The following is a 14719-nucleotide window of genomic DNA, read 5'->3' as shown; positions in this document are numbered from 1 at the left end:
AGCAGCGGAGAAGTCGTGGGTTCAAGCAGACCTTGACATGGGAGTCCTCATGAATGACCCAACTCCTGCAGAATTAAAGTTGTATGCAAATTCCTTGGCCAGGAACCACTTCAACTTGATCAAAGAAAAAGAAGAGTTTGTTAAGCAGTAGAATCACGAAACTGACAAACTTAAGAAGATAGAATAGGAACTTCAAGTGTCTGTGAAGGCTCGGCAAGAATCATCCGACACTTCGGACAAAAGCGCTTTCCCTCTTCGAAACACTCATCGTGGGTCTCGTTTCTATAAACTGCCCGAGGAAGACAGAACCTACACGATTCGCGATCTCTCCTCAAGCTTCATGTCAGCAGACGATCGCAACGATGTGACACTTGGGATTACTGAAGATGCACTCCGTACGGCGAGTACTTATCTACAGTCAATCCCACTGCCCGACAATGACCAACACTGGCGCGTCCGCAAGCAAATCCTAAAAGTATTGGCTAAAGCAGGGGGCTTCGTGCATCAAGCAAAACCCGGCCGCTCTACCCCATAAGGATAGCGAGCCTCAGCGTGATCGTTGACTGCCCGACTCGGGCCAAAACGAGCACGAACAAAACCCTCACAGAAGGACTCAATCTCCTCGTCAAGTCATTAGCCGCCTAGCCAGCTACAGGGAGGACTCTCCTGGGTCAGACCATGAAACGTGTGGAGCACCATGTTTCAGCCGTCGGATCCGCCGAACCAGGATGCCAAGAAACTTCAAACCGCCAGTTGACCTAGTCAAATATGATGGCACGCAAGAGCCCAGAACCTGGCTGGAGGACTACCTCACTGTGATTCGATGCCAGGGTGGAACTCGAACCACCGCCATGCAGTGTTTTCAACTCCAGCTCAGGGGTCCGGCTCGCACCTGGTTGAACAGTGAAGCGACCGCCCCCTTACTAGGGTTCGATCTCTGTGCTTATTTGTGCTAGTCCCTGGACCGACTCACTAACACACACAGTTCAAAATGTAATACCAAGATACAACGGTCAAAAGTACTTTATTACATCGTATCATCCAGAACTTAATTGTACTTACAACCTTGCATGACCTCTCAGGCCAGCATAAACAAATATTGTTTCAAAACCATGATAACATTGTATCATAAAACTGCAGCGGAAAGGTAGAGCAAATGGGCCTCATCTACTCCCAGAGGAGAGAGCATGTTGGAATATAAGCACATGACCCAAAGAACATCGACGAACCTCACTCTTCGTCAGATTCACCTGCATTGTTATTTGCAGCCACTACGTGGTCAATACATTTGAATGTATTGGCAAGGTCACCTGGAAGTTATACCAGATCCTACCAAGTATATGCAATTGAGGTATAGTGGGGTTCATGCTTTATGGCGTGGTAGCAAACATAGTTTATCTTACTACAATTGAATGTTACAATATTGTTAACTAATGGACACGGGGTAGAAACACCAATGCTCCTATTAACCTAGAGCACATTGAGTAGAAACATCAAGTGCACCTACCCTGTTCAAACCATTCGTTTTATTTAAGAAGTTGGAATGTAACATCCCAAAATTTCAAACCTTTACATGAGCATTGCATTCATAAGCATCATGCCACAATTGCATATTTGAATTCAAATTTGAATCTCAAAAGGGCTTTGGAAAGATTTTTGTTTCATTTTAAACCCTAGGATTTACACCCATTTGAACTTTGGATCTTCAAACCATTAAGGTTCAAGTATAAAAGGGGTTTATTGCATATATGAGCTATCCCATAATTTTTGGATAATTATTTGGAGTTGAAAAAGTATTTTATTTAAATAGTTATATGTCCCTAAAGCATCTATAGGGCAAATGTATTTTTTACATATTTTATTTTGAAGAGAAACTACTTCCAAAAGTTGTATCTTGGTAGAACATGATTTTACAAATTTTCTGGAATTTATTTGGACCAATTTGTTGTTCAGACTCAAAAGGTATCAAAGAAATGAGAAAAACAGAAAAAGAAAAGGGTAAAAGAAAAAAAAAAGGGAGCAAATGGACCGGCCCGGCCATTTTGGGCCGAACCGGCCCAGTCCAACCGCGCCCGACCGCGCGCGCGCCGCCCTGCCGGACCAGCCGCCCGCGCGCGCGCGCCCGAGCCACCGACAGGTCGGGCCCACCTGTCGGGGTCGTCCCCTACCTCGGGCAAGGGCCCAAAATCGCGCCACCGTCCCCGCGCGTGACCGCCGCGCGCCATCACCGGGATCCGCTCCTCCGGCCTTCCATTTTCACAGCCGAGCGCGTCCTTATAAGCATCGCGGCCCCCTCCTCGTTTTCCCTCTGCTCCCCCTCGCTATCACGCCGCCAGGATGCCCCGATTCCTCGCCGAAAAGCTTCGCCGCCGCCGCCGTTCACCGCGCCGTCCCGACCTCGCCGGTGAGCATTACCGCCCGAGCTCACAAATTTCTGGAGCGTCTTCCCCTTGCGCTTCGTTTGACGCGCGCCATCTTCACTCCCGTGCGCTGCAGCTCCCCGCCGACGACCGCCCGTGCCCGCGCCGCCGTCCGCCGTGCCGCGCCGCCCGCCCGTCTCGTCCTAGGCGCCGACCCCGCCGTCCCCGAGCGCCCCCGTCTCCGCCGTGCCGCACCGGGCCTCCCCGTGTCCTCCCCGACACCCGAGGTCCACCCGAACGCCGCCCGCCTCCACGCCCGAGCCGCGCCGCCGCCGGTTTCCGTCGCCGGAACCCTAACCCGCCGGTGAGCTTCCCCCGATCGATCTCGTCCGTCCATCCATCTCCAACGGTGTAGATTAGATCGTCCTTATTCACTTAAACCGAACCGGTACCAACGAATAGGAACGCGCCACGTGGCCCTAGTTAATAAAATGAAAATCTAATTTTTTTTAACTTCCCGGATTAATTAAATGGTCTTTTTGCAGATAGGCCCCTGTTATTTGAAATGATCATAACTTTAAATCTGTTTGGCCAAATTTAGTGATCCACACCTTTTTGGAATCCTTAGGAAGTGTAGAATCTTTTGGCACTGTCCAATTTCAAATTTGAATATTTAAATCACATTCAAATTACAGATTAGGGTTTTATGCCATTTAAATCATAACTAATTATTTAGAAGTCCTTTTTGAATGAAACCAGTGCTCAAAAATTTGTTTTATTGTCCTCTGTCCAATGGGGCAGAAAAATAAATATTTTGCATTAAATTGTTTTGCAGATGCAAATAAAACCTCATTTTAGGATTTAAACCCTAGCTTTTGCTTTTGTTTAAAAATCCTAATCGCATGTGCTTAATTATCAATGCTTTGGTGTGTTTAAAATAAACCAAAACTCATGTCACATGATTTGTATTGCATCATGGCATACATATTCCTTGTTTGTATGGTGTGTTTATGTATGTGTATGTTTGCTTGATTGTATAGTTTTCTCGGAGAGCGAACGGTGTGATTGCGAAGAGTGTTTGAATACCTATCGAGGCAAGTTCACTTTGACCATCATCCTATTACTTTATTATGCACTAGATTTTATTAGTTGCATGGTTAGAATTATTATTGTATCTATGCTAGCTATGATCCGTCCTAGTAGTATAGGATACCCTTGGCCATGACTTCACCACAAATTGCCATCGTAGTAGTAAAATGCTATGCTATGATAATATACGAGGGTGGTATTATTACAATGTGATACTATTGAATTACCATATGATTTTCCTAGTGTATGGCAAAACAAGTAATTCAATGAACCGGTCTGGGTGGGCTGCTTTGAGTTTTCGGATGTAGTGACGTTAGGTCCATTTCTATGGGGCCCACTGAGTCGTCTCTCCGTGTGATTCGGGAGCGTCCATGGTCATCTCCCCGTGCGATTCGGGGAGCGCCTGCGTCACAATGTGGGATGCCACCCGGGGTAACCAGGGACTGGACTAGTTTCCTGTTTAGTAGCTTCCAGTGCAACCACATGGTATTATGGGCTCTGCCAGGATGGATGTAAGAAATATGAACCCGGATCCGAGGTGACATCGGTATGTAGCAATGTCGGTGGGGGCGCGTCCCTCAGGTGGTTTGGGGTAATATGTTCTGAAAATTCCTGTAATCGATGCCGTTGCTACTCTACTCTGAGGACAGCAAGGGATTAACACGTCGATTTCTTGTGGGTAAAGTGTACCACCTCTCGAGAGTGTCAAACTAAGTACTTAGCCGTGTCACCGGTTATGGACAATTATGAGCAACTAGATGTTGGAACTGTAAGAAAAGTCTCACTCATTCAAATTTCCTAATAAAATGAATGGTTTGAACTGGGTAGAAGCATTGATGTTTCTACTCAATGTGCTTAGGTTAATAGGAGCATGGATGTTTCTACCCCGTGTCCAATAGAATTCAAAACTATTTGTCTAAAAATCATAGGATTTGAATAATGATGCTTTTATGCAAAATAGCCAAACCCCACTTAGCCAAACTATGCATGTACTTGGTAGGTCCTTTATAACTCTAGTGAGCTTGCCAATACATTCAAATGTATTGACCACGTAGTGGCTGCAATTAACAATGCAGGTGGATCCGACGATGAGTGAGGTTCGTCGTTTTGTCATGGGTCATGTGCTTACATTCCAACATGCTCTCACCTTGGAGTAGTGTGGTCCTTATGTTCTACCATTTTCCGCTGCAGTATCTTGAAACATTGTTTTATGATGTTGAAACAGTATTTGTTTTATGCTGGCCCCAGAGGTCATGCGAGGTTGTAAGTACTATTAAATTCTGGATGATGCGATGTAATAAAATACTTTGACCTTTGCTTCTGTACATTTCATCATGAAACTGTGTGTGCTAGTGAGTCGATGCAGGGACTAGCACAGTTAGCACAGAGATCGGTCCCTACTAAGGGGGAGGATCGCTTCAGATGGTATCAGAGCAATGTGTTGCCTGTAGGAACGTGACCCTAATTTGGATTAGGATAAGACAAGACCAAAAACCAAACCTTAGGAATATTTCTCATCCCTATCTGATCTATATCTATATACATACATTTTATTCCTTATCCCTATTCATCTAAATCTTTGCATTTATATCTACATATGCATGACATGTTTATTGTTGTATTCCACGTATACACTGAATACTATGCTTATTACCACATATGCATGTTTATTATATTATACTGCAGATGCATATTTGATTTTTACACCATACACCACTATAATCTTGTTGCCATGTTGTTCACATGTTAGTATGCATCCAATTTTATATTTACATTTCCACCCTTGATATTAATGTTTATCACTTGATTCCCACTCTACCACTTTTATTTTATTTTTACTTACATTCGACCATTTGATCATGTCACTGATACTCCCTTATCTCCATCTTTATTTTCTATAGATGGGAAGCCCAACACCTTTTGGCAACGTCCCGCCGTTCACCAGAGTTTAGTACCCCTCCACGGACAACGACCAGTTGTTCAGTGCCCCTTTGGCGGCACTGTGTGCTTTCCTCGACCTGCCACCACCCAGGTTCAGAGGCCGAGTCGAGATCGCCGCACCCGAGGGATGGCAGCCACGGTGGGAGATCAAGGCGAAGATCCGGGGGCGTGAGATCGCGCCAACTACACCGGATATCACCTTCATCAGCCGCTACCCCACATTCGAGCAGGGCCTTCAGTTTGCCATGCAGTGCGCCTTCGCACAAGTGTGCCGGGACTATCGGCACGAGTTCTCCGAGGACTCCCCCTTCCTCCTCTTTGGAAGGCAGAACCATGCATGCTCAGCAGTGGCTACGACCAACAACGATTGAGATTCCCTCCCACGTTTACTAACATAGCATGGCTAAGCAATACTAATCACGATGGCTATTGGTGGAGGATTCATGGCAAAGGTAACCCTATAGCTAGTAGGTCAATCATAGCTAGCATAAGTACGAGTAATAGTCATATCAATGCATTTCTACAAACAACTCTAATGCATAAGTATTTTAAAATCAAACAGTAATAGGATATGATCAAAGTGAACTTGCCTTGGTAGCAGTTGGAGCTCAAACACTCGTCACAATCACAAGGTTCGCTCTCCGAGAAAACTATTCAAATACAAACAACATACACACACATAAACACACAATTCAAACCTGACAAAAGAATGTATGCTATGATGCAATGCAACATGTGACATGATTTGGTTTATTTTATTTGGGTGATCTACTGATCTTAAGCATTGATAATTAAGCACATGTAATTAGGGTTTTAAACAATTAGCAAAGGTTGGGGTTTAAACCCTAAACTGAGGTTTTATTGGCACGATCCAAACAAATTAATTCAAAAAATTTATTTCTCTGTCCCATTGGACAGAAGATAATAAAACAAATTTTTGGGCACTGGTTTCATTTAAAAAGGACTTCTAAATAATTAGTTATGAATTAAATGGTATTAAACCCTATTCTGTAATTTGAATGTGATTCAAAAATTCAAATTTGAACATGGACAGTGCCAAAAGATTCAATATTTTCTAAGGATTCCAAAAAGGTGTGGATCATTAAATTTGACCAAACAGATTAAAAGATATGATCATTTGAAGTTACAGGGACTTTTCTGCAAAAGTGCCATTTAATTATTCCGGGGAATTAAAATTAGATTTTTATTTTATAAAATAGGTGCCACGTGTCAGCTCCTCATTGGTGCATACCGGTGGGCGGCTTCTCCGGTGAAGCTGACGGTGCGGGGAGGTGCAGGGTTGACGCGGCGCGGCACGGCAAGGGCGATGGCGGAGCTCCGGCGAGCTTCGGGCGACGGCTGCAGGCACGAACGCGACGAGGCGCGCGTCAAAAGAAGCGCACGGAGATGAAGAAGCGCGTCAATATGGCGGAGCTAACCCTTAGGGTTGCCGGCTGTGACCAAAACGAGCGGCAGCGTCCGTGTGGCTCCGGGGAGGAACCGAGCGACGTGGGCGCAAGGATTCGGTCGAGCAAGAAAGGGAAAAGAGAGGGGGAACTCCGGGCTTTATAGTGGTGTGCTCGGGCGGTTCTGGGAAGGCTGAAATCGGCGGGGCGGCGAAGGCGCGCGCCAGATCCGGCACGGACGCGGCGCGCGTGACGGCCGGCGCTTTCCAAACAAGGAAGAAGTGCCTGACAGGTGGGCCCCACCTATCAGCGACTCAGTGCGCGCGCGCGGGGCAGACCGGGCCGGTTGGGCCGGCTCGCGTGCGGTTGGGCGCGGTCGGTTCTGGGCCGGTTCGGCCCAAGCGGTCGGACCGGTCCGGTTTACCTTTTTTTTCTTTTCTTTTTCTCTTTTTCTCATTTCTTTGATAACTTTTGATTTTGAACTCCAGATAGGTCCAGATAACTATTTAAGATAAACCTTATTGGTTTGAAGAACCAAAGTTTAAATGGGTGTAAACCCTAGGGTTTAAATTGAAATAAAAACTTTTCCAAAGCCTTTTTGAGATCAAATTTGAATTCAAATATGCAATTGTGGCATGATTCTTATGGATGCAATGCACATGTAAAAGTTTGAAATTTTTTGAGATGTTACAGACCTAACCCCCTTAAGATGAATCTCGTCCTCGAGATTAGGTGTGGTCAGCAAAGAGGTGTGGGTGGTCTTCTCGAAGATCATCTTCGCGTTCCCAAGTGGCTTCTTCTTCTGTGTGATGATCCCACTGAACTTTGCAGCAGTTCAAATTACAAAAAGGCTTTTAGTGCCATTTAAATCATATCTTTTTATTTAGAAATTCTTTTTAATTGAAACCAGTGCCCAAAAATTTGTTTTATTGTCCTCTGTCCAATGGGATAGAGAAATAAATTTTTTGAATTAAATTAATTGGCTGATGCCAATAAAACCTTGTTTTAGGGTTTTAGTCCCTTATTTTGTTTATTGCAATTAACCTAGCATACAAAATTTTAATGGCAAATGCTTTGGACCAAAAAAAATATAATCTGGTCTTATTTCAAATAAAATAAACCAAATCATGTCACATGCTTGCATTGCATCATAGCATACCTTCTTTTGTCGTGATGTGAATTATGTGTTTATGCATATATATGCTTGTTTATTTTAGTTTACTCGGAGAGCGAACCTTGTGACTGTGATGAGTGTTTGAACTCCAACTGCTACCAAGCCAAGTTCACTTTGACCATTATCCCATTATTTTATTATGCACTAGTTTTTATTAGTTGCATTGGTAGGAATATTATTGTATCTATGCTAGCTATAATTTCTCCTAGTAGTACAGGATACCCTTGTCATGTCCTTACCACCAATTGCCATCGTAGATAGTTCAATGCTATGCTATGATACTATACGAGGGTGGTATTATTACAATGTGATATTATTGTCATTATGGAGTAAAGTATGATTTTTTTAGTGTATGGCAAAACAAGTAATTTAATAAACCGTCCTGGGTGGGCTGCTTTGAGTATTCGAGATGTATTGCGACGTCAGGTTCATTTCTATGGGTCCCTCTGAGTCGAGTCCCCGTGGATTCGGGGATGGATCGTCCATGGACGTCTCTTCCATGGATTCGGGGAGCGCTTGCGTCGCAAATGTGGAATGCCACCCGGGGTAACCAGAGACTAGACTAGTTTCCGATTTAGTAGCTTCCAGTACAACCACATGCTAATATGGGCTCTGGCTGGATGGAGTAAGAAATATGAACCTGGATCCGAGGGATTGTACTGAGGTAGTTGTGTAGGTGGGAGCGTGGGTCCCTCAAGTGGTCTGAGGAATTATGTTCTAAAAATTCTTAAAGTCGATGCCGTTGCTACTCTACCTTGAGGACAGCAAGGGATTAACACGTCGAATTCTTGTGGGGAATGTATACAACCTCTCGAGAGTGTCAAACTAAGTACTTAGCCATGTCCCCGATTACGGACAATATTGAGCAACTAGATTTGGGAGCTGTAAGGAAGGTCTCACTCATTCCAATTTTCTAATAATATAAATGGTTCGTCGATGTTTTTTGGGTCATGTGCTTACATTCCAACATGCTCTCTCCTTTGGGAGTAGTTGTGGCCCATTTGCTCCACCTTTTTCCGCTGCCGTTTGTGAAACAATATTTTGTTATCTTGAAACTCTATTTGTTATGCTGACCCAAGGGGTTATGCAAGTTTGTAAGTACAATTAAATTTCTGGACGATACGATGTAATAAAGTATGTTGACCTTTGTATCTTGATATTACATCTTGGAACTGTGTGTGCTAGTGAGTCGATCCAGGGACTAGCACATTAAGCACAAAGATCAAACCCTGTAGGGGGGTAGTCGCTTCAGGTCTGTAACGGCAGGTTATCATCTTCTCTGCCGCGCTTCTTTGCCAGTGGAGAAATGCTGCTCGGCTCATTGTCGGGTCCCTTGAATCAAAATTATAATCAGAAACAATTCATGTGTAACATCCCAAAAAATTTCAAACTTAGACATGTGCATTGCATCCATGAGCATCATGCCACAATTGCATATTTGAATTCAAATTTGAATCACAAAAGACTTTAAAAGTTTTTATTTCAATTTAAACCTTAGGATTTACACCCATTTGAACCTTGGATCTTCAAACCAATAGGTTTTATGTATTAAAGGGTTTAATGCATATATAAGCTATCTCATAATTTTTGGATAATTATTTGGAGTTGAAAAAATATTTTATTTAAATAAATATATAGCCCTACAGGCATTTATAGGGCAAATGTATTTTTATATATTTTATTTTGAGGGAAACTACTAACAAAGGTTGTCTCATGGCAGAACATGATTTTACAAATTTTCTGAAATTTATTTGGACCAATTTGGAGTTCAAAATCAAAAGGTATCAAAGGAATAAGAAAAATAGAAGAGAAAAGGGTAAAAGAAAAAAAAAAGGGAGGAACGGATCGGCCCGGCCGAATTGGGCCGAACCGGCCCAACTCCCTCGCGCGCGCCGCAGCCCAGCCGGCCCCGCCGCTCGCCCGCGCCGCGCCCGCACCCGCTGACAGGTGGGGCCCACCTGTCAGGGGCTTCTTCCTCGTTCGGACGGCGCCCGCGACGCGCGCCGCCTTCCTTCTTCGCCGCCGCGCGCCGTCACCGCCGAGATCTCCGCATCCCGTGCCTCCTGTGCCTTCCCGCCCGCGGCCCTATAAAGCCAACGCGCCCCTCTCTCCTTCTCCTCTCTTGCTCGCCTGAATCGCTGCGCCCACGCCGCCCAATCTCTCGCCGAAAAAGCTTCGCGCCGCCGCCTCCTTCGCGCCGCGCTGACCTCGCCGGTGAGCCACTCCACCCGTGTCTTCAAGTTTTCGAACCGCGCCGACCTCGCGCACCTTTTGACACGAACGGATTTGTCCTAGGTGCCTTGTAGCCGCCGGAGTAGCGCCGCCCGAAGCTTCGCCGGAGCCCGTGCCGCGCCGCCGTGCTCGCTTCGTCCTAGGCGAGGCGCCCGACCGCCCGAGCCCATGCCGACCGCGCCCCCGCCTCCGCCGTGCCGCGCCGCGCCTCCCCGTGACTTCCCCGAGCCGCCCGTGTCGGCGCGCCCGTGCCCGCGCCGCCTTCCCCTCCGTCTCCGGTGACCGCCGCCGCCGCCCGGTAAAACCCTAGCTGCCCGAGCCGTCCGATCCAAAATCAACGGCTCCGATTAGATCCATTTTTATTCACTTAACCGAACCGGTACCGACGAATAGGAACACGACACGTGGCATCTATTTTTATAAAATAAAAATCTAATTTTAATCCCCCGGATTAATTAAATAGCATTTTGTAGATAGGCCCCTGTAACTTCAAATGATCATAACTTTAAATCTGTTTGGCCAATTTTAGTGATCCACACCTTTTTGGAATCCTTAGGAAGTGTAGAATCTTTTGGCTCTGTCCAAATTCAAATTTGAATATTTGAATCACATTCAATTTACAGATTAGGGTTTTATGCCATTTAAATCATAACTAATTATCTAGAAGTCCTTTTTGAATGGAACCAGTGCCCAAATTTTTTTTTTATTGTCTTCTGTCCAATGGGACAGAGAAATAAATATTTTGAATTAAATTACTTTGCAGATGCAAATAAAACCTCATTGTAGGATTTAAACCCTAGCCTTTGCTTTTGTTTAAAAAACCCTAATTGCATGTGCTTAATTCTCAAGGCTTTGGATCAGTAGATCACCCAAATAAAATAAACCAAACTCATGCCACATGTTTTGCATCGCATCATGGCATACATAATCTTTTGCTTGTATGGTGTGTTTATGTATGTGTATGTTTGCTTGATTGTATATTTTTCTCGGAGAGCAAACTGTGTGACTGTGAAGAGTGTCTGAATACCAACTACTGAATACCAACTACTATCAAGGCAATTTCAGTTTGACCGTCGTCCCATTATTTTATTATGCACTAGTTTTTATTAGTTGCATTGTTAGGATTATTATTGTATCTATGCTATGCTATGATTCTCCTAGTAGCATAGGACACCCTTGCCATTTCCTAACCATCAATTGCCATCGTAGTAGTAAAATGCTATGCTATGATAATAAACGAGGGTGGTATTATTACAATGTGATACTATTGAATTACAATATGATTTGCCTAGTGTATGGCAAAACAAGTAATTCAATGAACCGTTCTGGGTGGGCTGCTTTGAGTTTTCGGATGTAGTGACGTTAGGTCCATTTCGATGGGGCCCGCTGAGTCGACTCTCCGTGCGATTCGGGAGCGTCCATGGTCGTCTCCCCGTGCGATTCAGGGAGCGCCTGCATCACAATGTGGGATGCCACCCGGGATAACCAGAGACTGGACTAGTTCCTGTTTAGTAGCTTCCAGTACAACCACATGGTATTATGGGCTCTGCCAGGATTGATGTAAGAAATATGAACCTGGATCCGAGGTGACATCGGTATGTAGCAGTGTATGTTGGAACGCGTCCCTCAGGTGGTTTGGGGGAATATGTTCTGAAAAGTCCTGTAATCGATGCCGTTGCTACTCCACCTGGAGGACATCAAAGGATTAACACGTCGATTTCTTGTGGGTAAAGTGTACCACCTCTCGAGAGTGTCAAACTAAGTACTTAGCCGTGTCCCCGGTTACGGACAATTATGAGCAACTAGACATTGGGGCTGTAAGGAAAGTCTCACTCATTCCAATTTCCTAATAAAATGAATGGTTTGAACTGGATAGAAGCATTAATGTTTCTACTCAATTGGCCTAGGTTAATAGGAGCGTGGGTGTTCCTACCCCGTGTCCAATAGAATTCAAAACTATTTGTTTAAAAATGATACGATTGAACAATGATGCTTTTATGCAGATAGCCAAACCCCACCTAGCCAAATACTACATATACTTGATAGGATCTGTTATATCTCTGGTGAACTTGCCAATACATTCAAATATATTGACCACGTAGTGTGGCTGCAATTAACAATGCATGTGGATCCGACGATAAGTGAGGTTCGTCGTTTTGTTGTGGGGTCATGTGCTTACATTCCAACATGCTCTCACCTTGGAGTAGTGTGGCCCTTATGATCTATCCTTTTTCCGCTGTAGTTTTGAAACCTTGTTTTATGATGATGAAACAGTATTTGTTTTATACTGGGCCAAGAGGTCATGCGAGGTTGTAAGTATTATTTAAGTTCTGGATGATGCGATGTAATAAAGTACTTAGACCTTTGTTTCTGTATATTTCATCATGAAACTGTGTGTGCTAGTGAGTCGATCCAGGAACTAGCACAGTAAACACAGAGATTGAACCCTAGTAAGGGGGAGGATCGCTTCATCATGTCAAGACGGCAAGGTTTGTCAGAAGCCTCGATGATTACCTTTTCCCGAGGCCTGTCGGGTCCATATGGAGCCACTGGAGGGTCAATCTCCCATGGCTCTGACTCACCCAAGTCAGTGAGCCGCCGAACTCGTCGCCACACTTCAGTCGAACGAAATTCCACGGTACTAATCCGGGTCAGGTCACGAACCCCTTGATATGCCCACATGGAATGAGCACGAGCTTGCAGAGGTTGGGTTCTTCTCCACATAAAAGCAGCAATGAGGTGAATTGCAGTCACCTTTAGCTGAGGAGTCTCCATGAGAGACAAGACTTGGGCCATCAGAGTCTCGACCTCTTCGCTCTCTGTTCCGCCCAACTTATGACTCCAGGCCGTCGTCTTCTTCACCGAAGCTGTCGTGGAGAACATATGAGCTCATCATTGGGTCTCGTTTACTGCGCGAAGTGTGATCGTTTCTCTACTGACGCACGCCTACAGTGTGCCTAGTTGTCAGGCTTTGTCAGGCTAGGCTGTGCAAACAGTCATATCGGCTGACCAAACGGCTCTTCACCTCCAACACGTACATCATCAATGATGAAGTCTGACTCAAATATCATGACTCGAAACTATCTTTCATACAGGGTGGTGGAGTTTACCATAAAAATGTAGAGACTCGTCTTGAGTCTCGATTATGAATACTAGGACTCTCATTCGAGTCGCTAACTAACCAGCTGTTGCTTTATACCGGCTAAAGACTTCATACAGTCAGCTATTGTTTATTCTCTACTTACAACAGTAAAAACAGGGTAATGACCCTGACACAAAACAGTCGATTTCATATAGTCAACTCAATTGAGTCACACCAGCTGTGTCACCTCGGTTGTTTATGCTCATTCCCATAACAGCAAGCCTCTTGGATTTCGTCCAAAGAGCCTGGAGCCGCACCAGCTGCGCTGCTCTAGTAAACGCATGCTCATTGCATGAAGATAAGCCTCATGGATCATTCTATCGAGCCTGAAATCGTACCAGCTGCGTTATTTCAGCAAAACCCATGCTCATTGCATGAAGATAGGACCCGGAAGTTCTTTATCGGGCTTGAAATCGTACCAGCTACGTTATTCCAGTCGAATCCATACTCATTGTATGAAGGTAAGTCCTAAAAATTAGGCCTGGATATGCATCGACAGCATCCCTCCAGTAAATATTCTTACTTAAGGGTCGCTCCCTACAACCATGTTCATTACATGAAGACAAGACCCGTAGGCTTCCCATAGGGCCTGGAAACGTACCAGCTGCGTATTTCCAGTACATATAATCTTGACAAACGAGTGGAGTACTTAAAAACTGTAATTCGACTCTATAAGACCCCAGCAGGCTAAGTCGAAATTCACCAGTCGCCAGGTTCGAGCCCGGGGACTCGAATGCTGATGAAAGCTAGTGTTGTATTCGGTCTAGAGCGATTAACTGGACTCGACTTCTCGAGTATCTGGGCACATTAAGCATATATCCCTATGACTCCTACTCATCGCATTGATCCGCTATCAAAATCATATTGTGAAACTGTTACTTAACACTAAAACATCGGCTTAGACACTCTCTGAGTCGAAAATACTTCTCATTCGATGTACAAGACGATGAAACTTCAAGTCTGCGACACTATACAGATGGCTCAGCAGCAAACTGGGTTCATTCTTTACGGGAAAAGTCCCTAGTCAAGTCTTCAGCTCAACCAGGCACTTGGGGGCTACTGACATCATAATGAAAACGCAATTTCTGTTTTTCTTGAAGACGAATACGATATTGCTCCTTTTTCCCAGAATGGAATTTCTTTTTCAGATTACTTCCGGATTTAGGTGTTTTTTTAGTGAGTCCTGGTAATCCATTATAGAAAAAAATACAATTAGATTAACTCTTCATAGACAAACTTGTGGTTTGCGAGCCAAGGTAAGATTGGCTCGGGATCATGGGACCTTTTTCTATCAGATAGGAGGGGCTCTTGTACAAAATAGACTTATAAGTAATAACCCCAAAGAATCAATCTATCTATATAAAGAGGCGATCGT

The sequence above is a fragment of the Brachypodium distachyon genome, chromosome 1 (genome assembly GCF_000005505.3).
Source record: "Brachypodium distachyon strain Bd21 chromosome 1, Brachypodium_distachyon_v3.0, whole genome shotgun sequence".
In the NCBI taxonomy this organism is placed as follows: domain Eukaryota; kingdom Viridiplantae; phylum Streptophyta; class Magnoliopsida; order Poales; family Poaceae; genus Brachypodium; species Brachypodium distachyon.
The sequence above is the reverse complement of the archived record's forward strand: the minus strand, read 5'-3'. Positions refer to the sequence as shown.